This window comes from Ceratotherium simum, chromosome 35 (assembly GCF_057802395.1).
Source record: "Ceratotherium simum simum isolate JZ-2026a chromosome 35, ASM5780239v1, whole genome shotgun sequence".
NCBI classification, from domain to species: Eukaryota; Metazoa; Chordata; class Mammalia; order Perissodactyla; family Rhinocerotidae; genus Ceratotherium; species Ceratotherium simum.
Window position 1 is genome coordinate 27,920,710 of NC_141934.1, and position 20,864 is coordinate 27,941,573.

General features: G+C 47.1%; 1 long non-coding RNA gene across 5 annotated transcripts; it reads left to right on the forward strand.

The window, feature by feature from the left end:
* The first annotated feature begins 504 nt into the window (after positions 1 to 504).
* Positions 505 to 18,976, forward strand: LOC147912490 (uncharacterized). Of its 5 annotated transcripts, none has more exons than XR_015549827.1 (7): positions 505 to 4,290; positions 4,413 to 8,859; positions 9,114 to 11,827; positions 14,381 to 14,567; positions 14,692 to 14,804; positions 16,017 to 16,161; positions 16,382 to 18,976. It is a non-coding gene; the product is annotated as an uncharacterized LOC147912490 (long non-coding RNA). The 5 variants fall into 5 exon arrangements; XR_015549828.1 differs by having other exon boundaries at positions 505 to 8,859; positions 9,114 to 10,575; positions 11,690 to 11,827; positions 16,382 to 18,973; XR_015549826.1 differs by having other exon boundaries at positions 505 to 8,859; positions 16,382 to 18,973.
* The last annotated feature ends 1,888 nt before the right edge of the window (positions 18,977 to 20,864 follow it).

A 20,864-nucleotide genomic window follows, 5' to 3' on the forward strand; every position in this document is an offset into this window, starting at 1 on the left:
CCTCTCTGTTTTAGTGACGTATATTGAAAATTCAGAGTCAGCTGAGTTCAGTACTGACGACGGTTCAGCTGACTCTTTCAAGTAGGAGCGGTCGATCATGGGCTGTGGATTTATAACATCCAGCACGTACAGAGGAAGGTGGGAGCACGGACCACATCGTAGGCGAGTGTAGACAGAGGAAAGGGTGAGGAATTGTGTCCGACTATTTAATCCACCACAAGAACACACTGTTGGCTCCTCCTACGCCACTCAGCGACCTTCCTCGCAGGACTCCATCAGCCAGAGTGTCTCACTAAATGGCTGAAATTTAATCTAACCAATTTAACTAATCAATTCTTTTCTTGTTGGATAGTAAGAATTTTCCCATTTTTTAAAATAATATAAACAACTTACAGTAAATGTTTTCTTATATGTCTTTGTCTACTTCTCTTGTTATTTCTTAGATTATCTCTTAAAATCAAATGATTAGTTTAACATGCATAAATGTTTTTAAGATTTTTGCTACATATTGACAAAATGTTTTGCAGAAAAGTTGTACTAGATTACTTTCTCATTGACAATGTAGGAAATGCTTATGCATCTTGACACTGGGTAGTATCAATTTGCTTTTAAAAATACTTATCAATTTGACTGGTGAAATATCATATTGCTTTATTTGCATTTCTTTGATGACTCATAATGCAGAATTGTTTGTGCTTATTGATTTCTCTTCTTTATTTATTCTCTTGGAAAGTGGGACACACATATCTTACAGTCATTTTGAGATTTTTACAGACAGTGTGTATATAAGGGCCACATGGCTAACAATTCTCCTGTTTATGTCTCATTAATTCATTCAAGAAATACGTATTGAGAGCCTCCTGTATGTGGCAGGCATGATTGTAGGCCCTGGAAATTTAATAATGGCCCAAACACAAAAATCTATGTCCTAGTGGGACTTAGATTCTTTTGGGGCAGACAGAGATAAAGTAGATGAGTAATATACGTAGTCTGTTAGATCAGGAAAAGTGCGAAGAAGAAAAAACCATGCAGCAAGGAAGGAATAGCATAGATAGGGGATAAAAGGGAGGTTTGCAATTTTAGAGAGAATCCAAGAAAATTCTCTCCAAACAATGAAAATTCTTTCCATGAGTAAAGTTGGTTGGAAATGAGTGAATGAGCTACATAGATACCTGGGGATTCCAGGTAGAGGAATTGGCAGGTGCATAGGCCCAGGGGCAGGAAGGTGTCTGGGGTGGAGTGGGGGGATCATGATGGGTATTCTTGGCCATTGAAGGATTGTGGCTTTTTCTTTGCGGGAATTAGGGAGCTGTTGGAAGATTTGAGCAGAGAAGGGACTCGTTCTGTTATAGATTTTCATAAGCTCCCTCTGGGTGCTGTTTTGAGGACAGACCAAGGAGGTGCAAAGGCAGAACTGAAGGGATGGGTGAGGAGGCTGGAGTAACCCAGGTGATAGACAGCAGCGGTGGAGTGGACCAGGGTGCCAGCCATAGAAGTGATGGGAGGACTCGGATTTCAGTATTTGAAGGTGGAGCCTGCAAAGCTCTGCTGATGGATTCACGTGACAGTGTGGTTCTTTGTTTATTTTCTTGTTTTGCCTGAGATCCTGGAGAGATGAAATCACCATCAACTGAGATGAGAAAGACTGAGGGAGGAGTTTATTGCACTAATTATAATTATTTATGAACTAAGTGATTTTAAATAAAAACCAGGGTCAGTTTAAAAACTCCAAAGGGTTGGGCCAGTCTGGTGGCTCCACTTCGGTGGCCCAGGTGAGGACCTACACACCACTCATCAAGCCATGCTGTGGCAGCATCCCACACGCAGAACAGAGGAAGATGGGCGCAGAGGTTAGCTCAGAGCTAATCTTCCTCAGCAAAAACAGGAAACAGGAAGATTGGCGATGGATGTTAGCTCAGGGCAAATCTTCCTCACCAAAAAAAAAAGCAACTCCAAAGGGCACTCACTAGGTGTGAAAATCTAAAACTGCTATGGGACTCTGTGAAAGTGTGTGTAAGCGGGGACCAGTCAGGCCAGGCGATGCTCACAGTGAGTCGGGGTCTGTTTAGATCTGCTGTGTCCACAGACAGCATCGTTAATCGGCAGCCCCCGTCCAGTGACGACGCTGGGATCTGCATCTTGACCTGAGAGAAAGGCTGCTCCTCTGAAAAGGTCAAAATATCCCTTTTGGGTCTTTCCTCCATTCTCGAAGAAGAAACAACTTCTCATTGTTTTCTCCCAGTTTCCTCTCAATAATAGTTCTTGTCACATTACATTATATATGAACATCATTTAAAACACCGTCTGATAAAACCACCTGTGCAGTTTCCTCCTCAGATAGAAGTGAGGATGGTTGATGACTGCAGTGGTACACAGTACCCTGTCTGTGGCAGGCAGCGTCTCCCAGAGCGGGTTGAATACGGCAGGTAGAGAGAACCTCGTGGGTCTCCCCATGAGTGAGTGGGATGAGGAGGAGGCCTCTGCAGGACCCGGCTCTGACATTTTGGTGGATGGACGTGGGATGCCTTCCTTCGCTGCACTCACGGTCACTTCAGGACAATTCTGAGCTATAATCGTGGCCTCAGTGTTGCTCAACCTCAGCATGACTGACATTTTGTGCTGGATAATTCTTCGCTGACTGGGCTGCTCTGCGCATTGTAGGGTGTTCAGGAGCATCTCTGGATTCTACGAATGAGATGCCAGTGCCCTCCCCGCAAGTGTGACACCCAGAAATATCTCCAGACATCGCTGATGTGCCCTGGTGTCACATCACCCACAGCAGGGAATTCGGGTCTGGAGTCAGCTGTGTCCCTGAGTCCCACGGAACCATAATGGGTGTAACCCATCAGGGAGGAAGGGAACTAGAACTCTCCAAACCAGTAAACCCCCACCGTCTTCTCCTCTCCCGCCCTGGGCCTGAGGCCCCACAGAAAGGGCCCCTCCTGTGTCCTGCTCGCTTTGCCCACAAAGTCACTGACTCTTCCTTGCGACGTCTATGTTGTGCCCGTATGTGGACGAGGGCACACTCCTCTGATGTGGGTTAACTTAGGGCTCAGTGGCTTTACTGTTTTCTTCTCTTTACTCCTTTCTGTGCTTTTAATCCTCTGTAGTCCTAGAATCTGCCATTTTTCTGGATATCTCCGAGGTCATGATGGGGTTTCCACTGCAGGAAGGGTCAGAAAGGGCACAGGGGGTTTCAGGCTGGCTGGAGCAAGGAGTCATGTTGGGCTGGCAATTCCTGGGTGGGAGTGAAACTTAAGGCCACTGCTGCAGCCTGAATATCCCCTCCCCGAGTGGCCCCCAGCCACTGCGAGCCTGGACACACGCCCACAGAGTGGGGGGCAGCATGGCGCTGTGGACTGTGCTCACCCAAATGCACCACATCCAGGGGGAGCCGTTCACGTCTTAGATGGCACAGCTTTGGGTGTCAAGCAAGAGGATTTTGATCTTCAGAAAAGAGGTCTGGATTGGGATTCGGCAGATCTGGGGTCTGGCTCTGACTCTGTCATTATTTTAGCTCAATGACTCTGGATAAGTCCTTTCTCCTCTCAGGGCCTCACCTTCTCCTGACAAAAATGAGTCACTTCAATAAGATTCGTGTTTGTCAAAGTGTAACACCCTTATCACTGAAGGTTCTTAAATAATGTAGGTGGTGCAGAGGTGATGGTGTGCATATATGTGTCCATGTGTGTCCATACGTGTGTATATACATGTATATCGTATATGTGTATAGTCCTGTAATTGAAATGCATTGGAAAACATAACACGAAGCCAGCATATCAGACTTAGGATTTCACAGCACTTACTGCTTGCAACAAGGCTCATTAGCTTGTGAGGTAGATTTAAATAAAAATACAAAGCAAATAACATTTGAAGACCTCTGGATGTAGTAGAATGTGTGTCCACTGTGACAGCGCCTGGGAGCGCTGGGCGAGGAATCTCTGTGCCTCCTTCAGGTCCGAGTCGGAGCTCCCCTGGTCCCACCGCGTCCACGGCATGAGCGAGGGTGTGCGTCAGCCGTCCTCAGAGTCCCGGAGACGTACCCGCGGGCGCCGCTGCACAGACCCCACACCCCGAGAGGGGCACCTGTCTAAGGAGAGGGGCCGGCTGAGTCTCAGGCTGCCCCGTTCTCTCTCGCACAGCAGTTCCGGCTCTGATCAGGGCGAGGCTCCTTTTGTGTTACCACTTGAGACACGTTCTTTCTTTGTCATTGATGTAACCGATCCTCAACCATCCCAGACGTCTGAATTTGTGACTTCGAAAAGCAAATCAGCAGCATTTTGGTTGAAGGTGAGAAAGACAGTCAAAGTGTAGCCCAGGTCTCATCCACCTGCAAGTTCTGAGACTCTCACTGTTAAAGGTTACGAGGAAAGGGCACCTTTATTGTGGAAACTGCTTCTTTTCAATTTTAGAGAAAAGGAGGAAAAAAGCAATTAGCAGAGCCCTTTGAAGAAATATGCAGCTGAAGAAATGATGGCAGCTGAGGTAAAGAGCAAAGAATCATTTTATGAAGTGTAATTCAAGCTGAGAAATCCATCGACGAAGCAAAGTAGACGGACTCTTCTCTCCCCACGTGAGTTTCTTTCACGTTAGAGATGCTGTGGAGAAGTGGGGCAGGGGGGCGTAAAAGGGTTGAGGGCCCAGACGTGAGATAAGATCCATGCAATTCTGAACATTAGGAGATTTAGAGAAATCCATAAAACAATAGCAACCTGCTGCCATGGTTTAAGCTAGCAAAAGGGCATCTGGATGTGGGGAGAACATAGAGAAGCTTCATTTAAATACACGAAAGTCAGGGCCGGCCCTGTGGTGTAGCAGTTAAGTGCGTGCGCTCCGCTGCTGGCGGCCTGGGTGTTCGGACCCTGGGCGCGCACTGATGCACCGCACGTCAGGCCGTGCTGTGGCGGCGTCCCGTATGAAGTGGAGGAAGATGGGCACGGATGTTAGCCCAGCGCCAGTCTTCCTCAGCAAAAAGAGGAGGACTGGCAGATGTTAGCTCAGGGCTGATCTTCCTCACACACACACACAAAAAATTACAAGAAAGTCCATTTTAACTTCCAAGGATGAGGCTGTACAGTTCAGTGTTAGCATTACATTAAACACTCTGTGTCTCAGGGTAAGTGGGTACCAGGACTGTCCTCTCCAACAGATGGAATCACAGAAGGGGCTTTTATGGTCAACGAATTTCACTTCCCCCTTCCCTTTTCCTATCTTTTCCCCCTTCTCATAGAGTGCTAATGTCCCATTGGTCTTTTTTGTTTGTTTTTCCTGTCCGGGGCTTCACTAAGCCATTGGGAGGGATGGATCATATTATTTTTTCATCCTCATCTTTAGCCAGCCTGTGTCAGTTAGAAACGCTTCTGTCTGTGAGTGAGAGAATAGCTGAATCATAGTAGCTAAAACAGGCAGGGGTTTATTTATCTCCAGAGCAAGAGAACCGGAAGCAGTCAGTTTCTGCTTCGGTTCAGCAGCTCTACGCTATCAGGATCAGAGCATCGGAGACCTCTTGGTCTTTTCCTCATTCTTGTTGCCTTGTGGTGCCAAGACGTCTGCTGTACGCTAGGCGTCACATCTATGCGCCAGCAGGGGGGTAAAAAGGATAAGAGTCAAGAATAAAGCGGTTTTCCTCTTCAAATTTTATCTTACTTCAGTTATATAGGTAGTGGTTTAAATAATGGCTAGCACATAGTGATCACTATCTACTTACCTATTATTATTATTACTATTATTTTTCAGGAAGACAGAGGCATTCCCTATGACTCTCCCCATATCTCACTGGCCAGAGTCAAGCCTGACTTTGGGCAGATCACTGCAGTAGAGGACTGAGGTCACCATTTTTGGTTTACACCAATTATGATCGATTTCTGGAGCTGCAGGAAGGGCCACCTTTTCTGAGATCGGGGATGTCCACCTGCGATCTGATCACACTGAGCTGTTTGCAGGAGGTGGGTAGATACTAGGGAGGCAAGAGACAGGGTCTGTTCTATACCATTTATGGCAATAAGTGTTTGGGAGGATTATGATTGTAAAGGCACAGATGAGTTGATCTCTGGCCTGAGGCGGTGTCTGCAGAGGCAGAAACCACACTCTGCTTTGAGTTGACATGGATTCGCTCATTTCCATCAGTATTTATTGAGTGCCTACTGAGTCCAGGCCTCGTGCTGGGCACCCTGGATGTAGCACTAAGCCGGATGGATCAGGCCCCACGCTCATGGTGTTCACATTGTAGAGGGGACCCACCATGACAAGCCAGCAAGCAGGTGACTTCAGAGGCTGAGTGGAGCTGTGGGGAACAGCACGGGGGAAGGGCAGAGACTCACTGAGATACACGTGTTATACCTAATAAACAGGACAATCTTTTCATTTTCCCACAGTTCAGATGGTGGCCACTGAAGTAATAAAATTCCTGGAGAGCTGGCTGGCACATTTAGATTTGTTTACAGAGATCAGTCACTAGAAGGACCATTTTTTTGTCAGTTCAGAGGACTTTGGTGTTACAAGAAACTGTGTTAGATTCAAGTCGTTGTAGATCCCAGAAGATCAGTCAGTTATCAGATTGATCTATCAAGTAATCCATCCGTCCATCAGCCACCTGCTCATCACCAGTTCCACATCTGTCATTTTTGGATCACCTTTTCTGTGCCCGGAAGTTTTCAAAGATCCTGGCTCAGCTGTGAGCCAGCCAGACATATGATATCCCTTCCCTCATGGTCCTTTTCTAGAGTACAAGACAGTCCACGAATCCTCCGATGGTGAGGAGTACTCTGAAGAAACTACAACAGGCTACTGTGATGGAGACAGGTTGCTGGTGAGGGTGCTACTTTATATACATGGGGTGGTCAGAGCAAAGCTGTCTGAGGAGGCAGCATACAAGCAGAGACTTAGATGCAGAATGCTGCTAAAATCTGGGGAGAGAGCATTGCAGGCAGAGGGGCTAGCATGTGCAAAGGCCCTGGGGCAGCACCAAACTCATCTGGTGTGAAGAACACACAGAAAGTGAATCAGGCTGAGACCCCAAGGTAGAGGAGACAGAGAAGGAGCAGGTCATGGGGGCTTCCTTGGCTGTGGTGTGTGTCTGGATTTATTCTTACCAAAAGCAGCCTCCTGGTAAACAGACTTCTAGAGAACTTAAATATCCCTTCTGCCTTTTCTTTTAAATTTGTGTTTGTTTGTTTGTTTTTTGAGGAAGATTGGCCCTGCCCTAACATCTGTTACCAATCTTCCTCTTTTTTTCTTCTTTCTCCCCGAAGCCCCAGTACATAGTAGTGCATCATAGTTGCAGAGTTGTAGCTCTGCTATGTGGGACGCCGCCTCAGCACGGCTCGATGAGCAGTGAGTAGGTCTGTGCCCAGGATCCGAACCAGTGAACCCCAGGCTGCCGAAGCGAAAGCGTGAACCCAACTGCTATGCCACCCGGCCGGCCCTCTTCTGCCTTTTCTATGTGGTAGAATTGTCCAGTCAGAAAGAAAGCGTGTAGGAAAGAGAGACAGACGGACAGAGGCAGACAGAGAGACAGATATCACTTGCCTGGACTGCAGAAATACTGCCATACAAATGAGCACACACAGAAACATGTTTTAACACCCAGTAAGACCAATCCTTTATCCCCTTCGCCTTGTTTCCGGGATGTCCCCACACATTGACAGCTCCCATTGGCTGGGTTCCACAAGGTATGAGCTGGTCACTATTGTAGGAATTTAGGGACAAAAAGTGCCCACTACAGTCCCGGCTTTGGAATTCGTTTCCTTCAGCACAAGGGGTGAGAGGCCCCGGCTCCCACCTGGCGGGTGATGACCCCAAGCCCCGCCCAGGCGCCCCTGGACCGGGTGTGAGGGGAGTGGGCGCGGGGCTCCTCCTGGGCTGAGCCGAGGATGGGGAGGGGGTCTGTCAGGGCAGCTTGGTAAATGAAGGCAGGAAGCAGCGGCGTGACTGGTGGGGGTGCTGGGGGCCTCAGCACTGTCTCTGGGGACCCCTGAGCACTTCTTCCCCAGCAAGGCCGGTGTCTCCAGGGAAGGACACTTGGTGGCTCATGGCTATGCGGTGGGACGGGGCTCATTTTATACAGAAGCGCAGGCACCGCCCCCACGGCGAAGGCGGTGCTCAGACAGGGGCCGTTCCATGTGCACAGCCCGACTCCAGAGCTGCCTGTGAGACTGCAGGAGGAAGGATTCTTACCATCCACAGCAACAATGACTGACATTCCCTGAGCACTTACTATAAGGCGGACTCTGTGCTAAGCAAGTGACTGATGGATTCATTCATTCATTTCTTCATTCAGTCATTCATCTATTTATTACTCAATCAGTAACATTTATTTTTGGATCCGTGTGTTCAATGACTCTTTGCTGTAACTACTCTGGGCCGGGCTCTGTTCTAAGACCGTGGATGCAGGGATGATGGAGATGGTTGGTGATGTCTGAGTAGGGAAACAGACACAGGAGTGAGAAGCTGGGATGGTCACTGAGAGGACGTGACCGCCCGTTGACCTGAGAGCTGACCCCGGGCAGTCAGAGGCTCCTTGCCCTCCCCAGTCCTTGGGATGTGCATCCTGCCCGCCATTCCCACTGTGGGAACTGTGCCAGAGATGCAGCTCTGAGAGAGAAACATGGTGTTGAGACCATCTGGATGGTGTAGACTACACCCCGCTAAGGCATCTCTATAAACTTTAAGATTCTGGCCCAAGAGAAGCCTAGTAAGTAAGTTCCCTTTCATGTTAAAACCGCCAATCACCCATCTGGAGTGGGCCACCTCTTTCTTTGTCTCTCCTCACCCTCCAGGTACAGGGGCCATTTTCAGATCTCACCTGAGAGGCTCCTGAGGTTTGGAACTGTCAACGTGTCACAAAGAAAACACCACCAGGTAATGGGATCAGGAGGCTGGGGTGGGCGGGGGCCACTTTAGAGAGGACTGCTGCTCAGGGAGGCCCACCGAGGAGGGTAACTGAGCTCCAACGGGTGAGTAGGGCCAAATTGGCAAAGTCTGGGGGAGATGGTTCCAAGCAGGGGAAACAGCACCATGGCGGCTCAGAAGAGGGACACATTTTGTGTGTTTAAGTGATTTCTATATCGCTCCCCGTGCCCACCTGCCCCATCTCAGACCTGCCGTCCCTTTAGAGCCCGCGTCCCAGCCGGTGACTCGTCCCAGTGACCAGTGTGCTGTTGCCCGCCTTGGAGGGGAGAAGGTGAAGATTACATCCCTTTTCACTCATCAGTGGAAACAAAGATCACTTCCTGGGGTAGAACCTCTGGAAGCAAAAATGAGATCTTTCCGATGATCTTTGTGATGACATGCTGACAGCTAATCTTCCCACTAATAGGCGCCCAGAGAATGGTTGCTTTGCAATTTAAATATTCTTTGAATGGGAAACCCAATCGTTTCCCCAAACTACTGAGGTATTTGTCAGAGGAAGAGGAAGATTTTCTCTCCATGAAGGTGAGGACCATCAGTTTTTCTTTGCATGTTTCTGGCAACATGAATGCCAGGGACTTACTCGATTCCACCTGGCTTCACGGAGCCTTGAGAAAGGAGCCCACTTACAGGCTTGGAGACGTAGGCAACGTGATGGAGTTGGCTTTGACATAACACTGAAAATCAAAAATAGCATTACCATCAGGGGTTCCATCCATATGTATGTGTGCCCTGAGGTACCACTCAAGTGCTGGGGCGGCGCGTCAGAATTGCTTTGAATTATCATAATTTAGCAAATCATCTAACTTATGTATTAAGTATTATGTAATGTATTAAGGCCTAGTAGACATATCCCCTTGTTCTTTCTTTAAGAAAATAAAGGTGGTGAATAATTTGCACCCAGGAAAAAAGTCACACTGTCCATGGTGTACACGGCACATAGGAAGATGGCTCCTCCAGACCCTTCCGGAGAACACCTGCTTCCACTGGGTGGCTTCAACGTGGAGGCGATCAACAGAACATGAGTTATGGTTTTCATAGAATTTGGCTTATTGCTCCGTTCTTTTGGCCTTTTCTGAAAGATGGCAATTCCAAAGGCTTTGAGGAAAAAAGCATAGTTTTCTATCAGATTTGCCCATAATGACACATAACCAGCTTTTCTTTATGCAGAGATATTTTCAAAGAATGTCTTAACCAGACAAACTCTCCTGAGATGAGTTGTGCTTCTTGGTGGGACGTGGGGGAGGGAGAGCGGTCTATGGCAGGCTCAGCGTTAAGGGGAGGGGATGGGTATTCAGAACTCACCTGCATTCTATCAACACCGCACACCTCACCCTCCCAGACTTCTCTGATATTGTTGCATTTATTAATTCATCAAGCACTCGCTCTGCTTCAGGTCCTCTACTCGAGTCTAGGCACTTAAAATCGAATTACAGCCACCCCTTACCTTCCAGATTTTCACAGCAAAGTTAAGAGACAGATATATAAGCTGACTGTGTTCCTGTATGCTAAGAGGAGGTATTTACAAGTGATATGGTTACATATTTGAAGAAAGAGCTAATTCTTCCAAGACAGAAACATTTCATCTGAGAAGACGTTAAAGTAACAGCAACATTGGAATGGGGTTTTGAAGGATGGATGGAATTTTGCCAGGAAAACCAATGAGCTGTGAGTAATAAAACCAATAGTTACTCTTAACTGAGCAGCAACTGTGTGCCACACATGCTTTTGCATGTTTTAAATGCCTTATCACAACAACATGAGTCATAGAGACTCATTATATCCATTTTACAGATGAGAAAACTGAGGAAATTGACTCTCCCAAGTACAGGTAGCTTTTGGAGCAGGCAGACTGTCCCTAAATCCCGGCTCTGAGCCATCACACCACAGGGCTGGGTGTTCCAGGAAGAAGTGTGGGGAAAGAGAGAGAAGGTTGAGGCGACATGATGGTTCAAGGAAGTGTGTGCGTCTCATCTGCCCAGCACAGGAATGCCTGTGACACTCCCCAGCTGTGTGACTTGGGGACAGATAATCGAGCACTTCTGAAGCTCAGCTTCTTCACAAAATGGAACGGGCAAGCAGCCTCTCTCACGGGGGTCTGTGAGAATCCCCTTTCTTTGTGCTCCTCTCTTTTCTTAAGCCTTCCTCTCCTCCTCCTTCCTAATGCGTTCTGTAGAGTGTCTACTACCTGGATAAGCCAGATACCTGGATAAGCAGTGGGATGCCGCTTCAATAGGGCCAGGTGAGGACGAGCCCCGATGGCGGCGGCCGAGGTGCCTCAGCCTCTGCTGCTCAGTCACAGACACCCCGGTTAGTCACAGGTGCAGATTGGGACAGTGGTCCCCCAGGGAGCCCGGGGCACCCCAGGATGCTGACAACACGCATCCCTGGGTCAGAGGGCGATTTGTGTCTCCTACTGTATTTCTCTTAGACTCTCTCCCTCTCTCTCTGTGTCTCTGTGTCTCATCATCTATCTGTCCTGTTGGCTGTCATTTCTCCCTGTGTCTTAGCTCTTCCTCTCTTTCGGACTTCCTATCTCTCCTTTTTTAATCCACCCGTCTCTCTCTCTGTCTCCCTCTGTTTCTTCTCTCTTTCTCTGTCTTCCTTTATGCTGTGTGTTCTGCCTTTCTGCTTGACGTCTGTCTGTGCTTCTGCTTCTGGCTTGACTCTATGTGGGCAAGTAGGTTCTCAGTCTTCCTCTCTCTCTGTCTTTCCCTCTATGGCGGCTTCTCCTCCTGTGTCCGTCCCCCTCTCCCGTTCCATCTCCTGTCCAAACATCCAGAAACAGGACTTGTCCAGGGGATTGAGAATCAGCCAGAGACTCCGGCCACATCTCCCCTGACTGGCCGGACCCGCCAAGACCAGTCTGCAGGAAGCGTGCAAGAGGGTCCCCGACCTCAGCGACGTCATTGTTGTGGGCGTGAGTTCGTGCTTCTCTTCTGGAGTATTTCTCTCAGAAATAATTGTCTTAATCCGGTTTAGGTGTTAATTAAATGATGATATTTGCATGCTAGTTCTGTGCCAACTGGTTGTCATACTAAATTATAATTTGGCCTAAGCTGGATAAGAAGGTTCCTTCAGTCAACAAAGACGGTTGTATTAGCAGGTTACAGATGTAATTAGGCAGAGCTTGACTGAGCTGCTAATAGATTCAGGTACCGGGAAGGAATTAGAGGTAGACACTTGCGCACTTATTATTCAGTGTTGGCGCTGGAGCACGAGAATAAGCAGGAGCCCCCTGAGTTATGGAGGCACGGGGCACAAGAAAGCAGAGGAATCGGTCCATGCGTAAGCTGGGGTGTTGTCGACATTTTCTCCGTCTCTCTTTGTCCTTGTGTGTCTCTGTCTGTCTCTCATTCCTGATCAGTCTCTGTCTCTCAGCCTGTGTGTTTGCCGCCTTCTGCGTCTCTGCTGATGGTGTGTTAGTTTCCTGTGGCTGCTGCAACAAATTACCATGAGATGGGTGACTTAAAACAACAGAAATGTATCCTCTCATAGTCCTGGAGGTCGAAAGTCCAAAATCAGTTTAAGTGGGCCAACATCAAGGTGTCAGCTGGGCGGTGCTCCCTCCAGAGGCTCTAGGGGAGGATCCTTCCTGCCTCTTCCAGCTCCTGGGGCTCCAGGCGCCCCTGGGCTTGTGGCCGCGTCCCTCCAGTCTCTGCCTCTGTCATCACATGGCCTTTGCCTCTCTATCGGGGTCAAATCTTCCTCCGCCTCACTCTGCTAAGTGTCCATGTAATAGTATTGCGAATTCACCTGGATAGTGGAGGACGGTCTCTCCGTCCCAAGATCCTGAACTTACTCGTATCTGTAAATCCCTTGTTTGCCACTGAGGTGACGTTCGCAGGCTGCAGGGATCGGGGTGTGGGCACCAGTGTCCAGGCTACTGCTGGCATCCTCTGTCTCCCTCCCTTCTCTTTTCCTCCCATCACGCAGAGAAGGGCCTTTCTGGGGGATCCACAGCTGCTCCCCTTAGCCCAGAACTAGGAATTAACTGACTTTTCTAACAGGAAACTGACAGGAGCCTCCATCTGGAGCGGCGTCCCCTCCTCAGAGCCGTGTGGACGACCAGGGCTGCTGTGCAGGAGAGAACACCAGGACTTCCCTTTATCCCTCTGTCACTCAGAGGGACTGAGAGGGGGCGCGGGTGTGCTGTGGGTTCTACTCGATTTTCACCAAACGACCTGCGGCCTCTGGGACCCTAGAAGTCGCCTCCTTTCACAAAATGATCTCCATCGAGCAGTTCAGGGCATCAGTCAAGAGCTTGTTGCTTGAAGCTGGGCACTGCGCTCCCTACCCTGTTGCTTGTTAGATGCCTGACCTTGGGCACTCCAGTAACCCTCTCTGTGCCTCAGTTCCCTGTCCTGTAAAATGGGTGTGATGATGGCACCTCCTTTGGGGGGCTGCTCTCCAGTCATCCTTCTGCATCAGTGTGGGGCTGTGTGGATGAGCAGGGTCCACAGTAACTGGCAGGAGCACAGTGCCCAGGAGGCAACAGTGCAAACCCAAGTTTCAACGTTTAAACCTGTGTACATACCGTATTTCTCTCTTTCTGTCCTTTTGCTTTGCTTCTACGACTCATCTTTATCTGTCTTGGTCTCTAAGCCTCTGTGATCTCTGTATTTCTCAGTCTGTGTCTTGCTGTCTCTAGCTGTTGTGTGGGAGGAGGGAGAATCCCCCTCTGCCCTTTCCCTTAAGGTTCTTATGGCTGGCCAAATCATTAACAAGACAGGTTAGCAGGAGAAAATAATACCAAGTTTAATAACATGTATACATGGGAGAAACCAGGGACACTGAGTTTCTCAACACAGTAGCAGAGATTCTCGTCTTAAATAGCATCTTCAGCTAAAGACAAAGGAGGATGTTGGGGGTGGATGGTGTTCTGGGATTTCAGAGGGGAATAAGACAATTTACATGAAGAAGGAAATGTAAATGTTTGTCAGACAATGCTTTGCAGAGAATGTGGTCGGAGAGACAGGAATTATAGTAATCAAGAGTATGTACATTTAAGTCTTCTTCTTCCATCCTGATAAGAGTTTTCACAGATAAGTTCATCCTCCCCTCTTCCCACTACACAGAGGGACATACCTTTACAAATGTAAATATTTGGTAAACATAACTTTGTTAAGAATGGGCTTAGCGAGGATCCTGCCAGTCTGTCCATACCCAGAGTTAAATTTCTTTAGGCAGTTATTGGGGAGGTCAAATGTCCGTCAGAGAAAATAATCAAGGTAAAGAGACATATTTTAGGATGGCCAAATCTTGATCTCCCACACTGTCTTTCTAGCCATGTTTACACATGTGTGTGCTTCTCTGCATCTCTCTATCTCATGCTGTCTTTCTCTGCTGTATATGAGCATGTGAATTCCCTGTCTTTCTCTCTTTCTGTCTCCATATCTTCGTCTCTGTCTGACTGTCCACCTGTCTCCCATTTCTTCCCTCTCACTGGCTCTGATGAGGCTTCTGTTCACAGGGTCCTCACTGCTCCTTCTCGGTACAGAACCAGAAGATGGCTCGTCACCTTACCACCCGCAGAAGCATGACAGAGAAGTCTCCCAGGTCAGCCTCTGCAGACAGAGACGGGCGCTGAGAGATGACAGAACATCACGGCTTCACTCCGCCTGTTCTTTATTGTCTCTCAACTACAGAGAGGGGCTCAGGTATGAACTGAATCTACTCCATTTCCTCATAGTTTGTATTCCCCATGACGTGGTACAGTTCTCCTTAGATACCAACGCAGTAAAGATGATCACACTTCACCTTCAACTTTGGTTCCTGTGACAGTTGCATCCTCTCGCACTGTGATTCCACAGAGTGCTCTGGGGTGCTAGGTGAGAACTTGTGCTTTGGAGTTTGGCAAATCCCAGCTCAGCCACGGACCAGCTGTGTGAACTCAGGTGAGTCACTTGTCTCTCTGCCTCAGTTTCTTCTTTTGTAAAACGGGTGTAATAATAGTACTTCCCTCTGGGGTGGCTCTCTTTTCTTCAGTGTCTCCCTGGGCTCTTCTGCTCACATCCATCAACTGCTCAGCCTTCGGAGGTGTTTGTGTCGGAGATGCCTGTTCTTTCTAGTGTTCCAAACTGACTTTTTCTCTACTTGTCAATATGATAATTCTCTCTTCTCCTCCCCTCTCCACCCACCTCCCCTCCCTCCCTCCTTTTCTCATCATTGTCACATCACTGTCCATCCTTGGGAACTCCAGGAGGATAGACCGTGACTCTCAGTTTTACAGATGAGGAAATGGAGGCCAGCAAGATTCACCAGGGAAACCTGGAGGGTAACTGATGGTTGATGCCCATGTCTTGTGACTCTTGGATCCTCTTACAATGACCTATCTCACCTTCCTAGCAGTGAGGCCAAAGACGGTCAGCTGAGAGTGTAGGACCTGGTGTTTCTCTCTGACTGACAAGTGAAAAATAGGTATAAATGGAGATGCCTTAAATGCTTTAGGATTATGTGGAAAATGGAGAGACCTTAGGCCAGCAGCCCTCCCAGAAGACTCAAGATGAAAAGGGCACTGATTTCTGTTATTATGGTGGCAGAGTGTCACCTAGACATCAGGGCAGGAAATTAACCACTCGTTGCTTCAGAAAGACCTGGGACCAGCCCTGGGGCTCTTATTTTCCCTTCTCTCTACATTTATGCCTCATTATTACTCTTCCTACAGAACAACTTGCTCTCCTTTTCAATCCATGTGGCATAAAATGGCCACCAACTTCTCTTGAGTTTATGTGCCTAACTCTCAAGAAAAGAGCTAAGACAGAGACTTAATCCCTTACTTCTGCTCCTGCTGCCTCACTGGCCCAGTTTGAGTCAGGTGTTCACCAATGGACCAATCAAGGTGGCCAGAGCAGGCAGGGTCATGCTTCCCAAAATGGCTGCTGAGGTCTGTGTTGCTGTTACCAGGGGGACAGAGACCAGGAAAAGAGAAATTCCCAGTGCCTGTTTAGAGCAGCTCTGTTTGGCGGCTCCACATCCATTCAGCAAACATAGGATGACCACTCCCCATGTGCCAGGCATGAAAGTTGGTCTCCGCCCTCATGGGATTTTGCTCGGTTCAGTTCCCCCTGCTCTCTACGGAACACTTGTCTTTATTGTTGCTTCCACAGCTTCAAGTTTTCCATGGAGAGGCTAAAGACTCGCCTGTTGTATATTCTGCTGTGCAAGTCGTGAAGACACACTTGATCAAGAAGACTTGCTGCACGATACATAAAGCCCACCAGCTACCATCTTCCTGCAGTGACCCCTGGAGGGGTGAGGTTGGGGGTGTTACTATCTAGTTACCCCTCTCTGCTGTTGGATGTTCTCTGTCCACAGGGAGAGTGATAATGGAAGCTTCTTCTAGTTTCTCATTTTCCCCTGTATTAGCTATTACCTCCTTAACACGAGAACTGTGCTTTGAGCCATGCTGAATTTTTATTGAATTTTTCTTTAAGTACATCTTATTTGAAATGTCTTTCTTCATTTTCTTCAGGGACCAACAGGTAGCTGGATTCTGAAAGCACATATTGCCGGGAGAGCATGTTATCAGAGGCCACAAAACAGAATTTAAATCGTGAGCCAGGCAGAAGTCAGAGATATCTGATGCCCAGCACTGAAACTGAAAATCATTATATAAGTTGTAGCAAAACCCTGGTTGTTCTCTGACTGAAGTTTACAGCTGTCTTGCAGTCTTATAAATCATAACTTAAGGGCTCTGAGGGCACAGGGAGGGAAATGCAATGAAGTTGTCACGAGAGTCACCTCCAGAGGCTGGCGTGCTCCAGAGTGCCAGCTCCAGATGACAAGCAAATGGACCTCAGAGTTGGTTCCTCCTCCTGGGGCTTTCTGGACAGAGGAGAATCCTGCACATGATAAACCATAGGCCTGTGGCCAGAGTTCATGAACTTTGGGGCTCCTTGGATATTTCTGCTATTAATGGAACTTCACATGTGCAAAACACATTTAATCCATTTTTGTTGGTCATTTTTGCTTGTTTGTTTTAATCAAAGTTTTAGGAGTTTAGTTTTTACACTCAAGTTTCCTTTTTAGTTAGATAAGGTGAAATTTTAGCTTCATTTATGGAAGGAGGTGACTGGCTGAAGCAGTGCCAAGGTGGCTGTGACCGTGGGCATTGACCTCTGAGTGTTCCCATCTTGGCTGTGCCCCTAGGCGGCCTTTGTCTCAACTCTACCTGCCAGTGGGTAAGAAACAGAACGAGCAGATGTGCGTATAGTAAGAGAAGCATCGCAGGGAATCGGCCTGTGCAGAGGCAGGGGCTGGGGAGGCGAGCCTGAAGTCCACAAGGGAGGCCATCAGGACGGGGAACCGGAAACTGCGACAGGAGGGGACGTCGCAGTAAACGGGCTGAAGTCTTCTTTCTTCAGGGAAACCTCAGTTCTCCCCCTAAAAACTTATCTCCACATCTGTGATTTTGTCCAATTTAATGAGCTCTTTTTATCCCAAATTCCTCAGGGCTTCCCTTCCTTAGTGGACATCTTCAATACTTATTCACATTTGTTTAATCTCCCTGGTGAGAGTGGACTCTTCCAAGCTGGGACCCTGTTCCACTGGATTGATTGTGTCTTAATGCCCAGAATAGAGATGTGACAGGAGTATATGTTTGGGTAACACTTGGTGCACAAATGAATGAATGAGTGAATGAATGAATACAATTCTCTCTAGAGGAAAAACACACACATGTAAAACAGGTGAATGCTTCACCTTCCCCAGCTCAATTACCATGTTTTCAAATTTCCACTCCAGATTTCCTGTTCTGTTGACAAGTAGCTGCTAGTTCCAAATTTACTATCAATGAAACCAAATCATCTGCATATAAAACACAAGAAAAATAGTACTTAGCGCATAGATCGTTGAGAAGGTTAAGTTAGCTCTGTAATTACACGTGCCGTTTCTCTTCACGCTCATGCGGCTCCTCTTCTAATACTGAAGCTCAGAGGAATGTGACCTCTGTATGTGGCCTGGTCTCTATCAAGGGTGAGCCAAGAAAAGACAGAATGAGCAGGACCAGAATTTCAAGAAAGAACGGTGTCTTTGTGGAAGTAAAGAACATGCCTAAATAATTCATTTGCAAAGCAAGAGTTCTCTCTGTCAAAAATATGCACTCTAAGACCTATTGAATGAGGCGGCCTGCTTTTGCCAATCTGGGATTAAAACTTAGTGTCCCTTGCCCTTTGTGCATGCTCTTTTATTCCAGGTGTGTGACAAGCTCTGGCACATTGGATTGTGTTCTCTAAGAGGTGTTCGTGGTGGTGCTGAGGATCCTGGAAATGGAACCACAGGAGAGGCCATCACAGAAAGTGTCAGTGTTTACCTGGTGATGAGAAAAAGGGGAGGCATGGAAGCTCTTCTTAAGGATTAGAAGAGTCATCGTGACACTCCATCGTCAATGGAGTCTTTTATTTTATTTTTTTTTAGTGGATCCCAAAGTGGAAGCCAAAGGGCAACCAATGTTAGCTCAGGATAAAGAACAAAACTATGGCTCAGTACACAGTGCAAGGGGTAAACTTTCAACCTCCAGCATCTGGATCCAATCCTAGCCTCACCACGTTCTAACTCTTTAAACTTGGGTGTGTTGCTTAACCACTTTGAGCCTTGTTTCCCTTGTCTGTAGAAGGATGATAATAATAGAGTGGAATTCATCTTTATATGGAATATTAGTTCCAGTGTGACTGTAAGGGCAAAATTGCCCACGGTAAAAGTGGCCTTCAGAAAGCCCTTCCTATATCCCTCTTCAGTCACCAGGACCTGAGATTTTAGAAGCTCCAATGCCAAGAATGACCTTTTCTTATTTCTCTTTGCATTTGGGCTGTGGCCAAATTCCCTGGCACAATGTAGACCAAAATCTAGTTTTAAAGAGAGTATGGAGAGTCAGAGATTCAATTATATTTTCTCTCATTCCTCTTTTTACCCTGAGCCCATGTAATTAAAGTATTTATTTGTTAAATATGTGTACAATGTAATTCTACTGTGAGGTTTTGGGAAGGATAAAATAAGATGCTGTTTATAAAAGACATTGCACAATGAGTCATTATTTAGTAAGTATTAATAAACATGACTTAGGTGTGTGTCAGTGTGTGTGTGTATAGGGGAATATATCTATATAATTTTTAACCTCCACTTGATTATAAGCTTCATAGGGTGAGAACTCTGTCTATTTTATTCACCGATGTTTATCACACGGAATATGTATGTGGGCTGGACGAATATTAGGGAAGTCTGTGTTAGTCTGCTAGAGTTGGCATATTGGTTGGCTTAAACAATAGAAATTTATGTTCTCACAATACTGGAGGTTTGAGGTCCAAAATCAAGGAGCTGTTAGGATTGGTGTCTGGTGAGGCCTCTCTTCTTGGCTTACAGACAGCTGCCTTCCAGCTATGTCCTTACATGGCCTTTTCTCTGTGTGTGTGGGGAGAAAGAGAGGTCTCTGGTGTCTCTTCTTCTTACAAGGACACCACTCCTATGGGATCCAGGCCCACCCTTATGACTCCATTTAACCTTAATTCCCTCCTAAAGTTCTTATATCCAAATACAGCCACTTCGGGACTAAGTGCTTCAACATATGAATTTTGGGGAGACACGATTCAGTCCACAACACTATCCAAAGATGCAGTGAGCTGCTATACGAGTGGCCACATAATCTTTGCTAGAACATCTTCAGAATATCCTGCCATTGGAAATCTTAGAAGAGGTGTGGTTTGGTCTTTGGAACATCTTTGTTGAAGTGGTTTAACTTGGCCTTGAGACTTTAGGGATTATGAGCCAAGTATTCTTTTGATTTCACGGAATGCTTTTGTTCTAGTATAGATACTGATGATCTCTGAGCCGAGTGATGTACAAACAGCTTTGCAAGCTACCAAGATGCAAGGAATACATCTTCCTCCCTTCCAGGGTTATAACCAGGCTAAAGGAAATAGATGGTTAATATGTTCTGAGCTCTCATTATGCACAAGGCACTATTATAAGCATGTTAGAGGTATAGACTCATTTAAGCCACACAAGTTTTCAGATAGGTAATACTATTTATTATGTGATGTTATAGATGTAGAGACAGAGGCATAGAGACTTAAAGTAACTCACTTCAAATCACCCAAATAGTAGGTGGTGGGCCCACAGGTACCCACAGGTGCTTGCTGGCTCTGGAGCTGCCCCTCATCAGCACTGTGCATTATTGAATTTTCAGTGCAGTTGTGTAGACATAGGGCATTCTTAGAAGCTAGTAGCAAAGTCCCCCTCCTACTGCTTTTCCATCAAAGGGGACAGGTAGTTGGAATAAGCTTTTTTGAATTTTCAAAACATTTGTATTTTCAACCACATCACCTCTAAGGCCTGTTTTCTTCTTTTTACTGAGTTTCTTTGAAGGTCTTTCTGGGAAGGAAACAAACTGTGATTTCCAGGGTGTGATTATATTGTAACTTTGAGAATCTCTTTCTGACTAAACGATGGGCTTGTGTTTTTATGTTGTTAGTAACTGTCGTTTGCCAGTGAACCTTGGCTTCTGGAACACCAGGAGCCAGTCGAGCATCATCAGCATGGGGCTGAATTTTTTCATTCTTGGCGAGAAATAAATAAAACACTATGGCTTCTCTGGAGCAGAGTGCCTGCCAGCTCACTCTGCAATAATTAAGTTCTCAGGCTCCGGTATCAGCTGGACCAGGCACTAACGAGATGCTAAACGGCTCAAAGAAGTGACATGAACATTCAGAAGCCTTCCCTGCCCCAGGGAAGCATCTTGTTTTCACACTTGGTCCCTGGTGGGTGAGGTAAGGCAGAGTGTCTCCTGATGGATGTGCTGTCAGAGGAAATCTAAAGTGACCTGCTGTAGCTCAGACGTGTAGAGAAAATTGGTCACAAAATAGAACCTGATGTCACCTCTGGAGAATATCAGCAGCTTTGAGAGAGCAACTGCATTTCCTGGGTTAATGTGCAGTGACTACAAAAGAGCTCTCACACCAAGC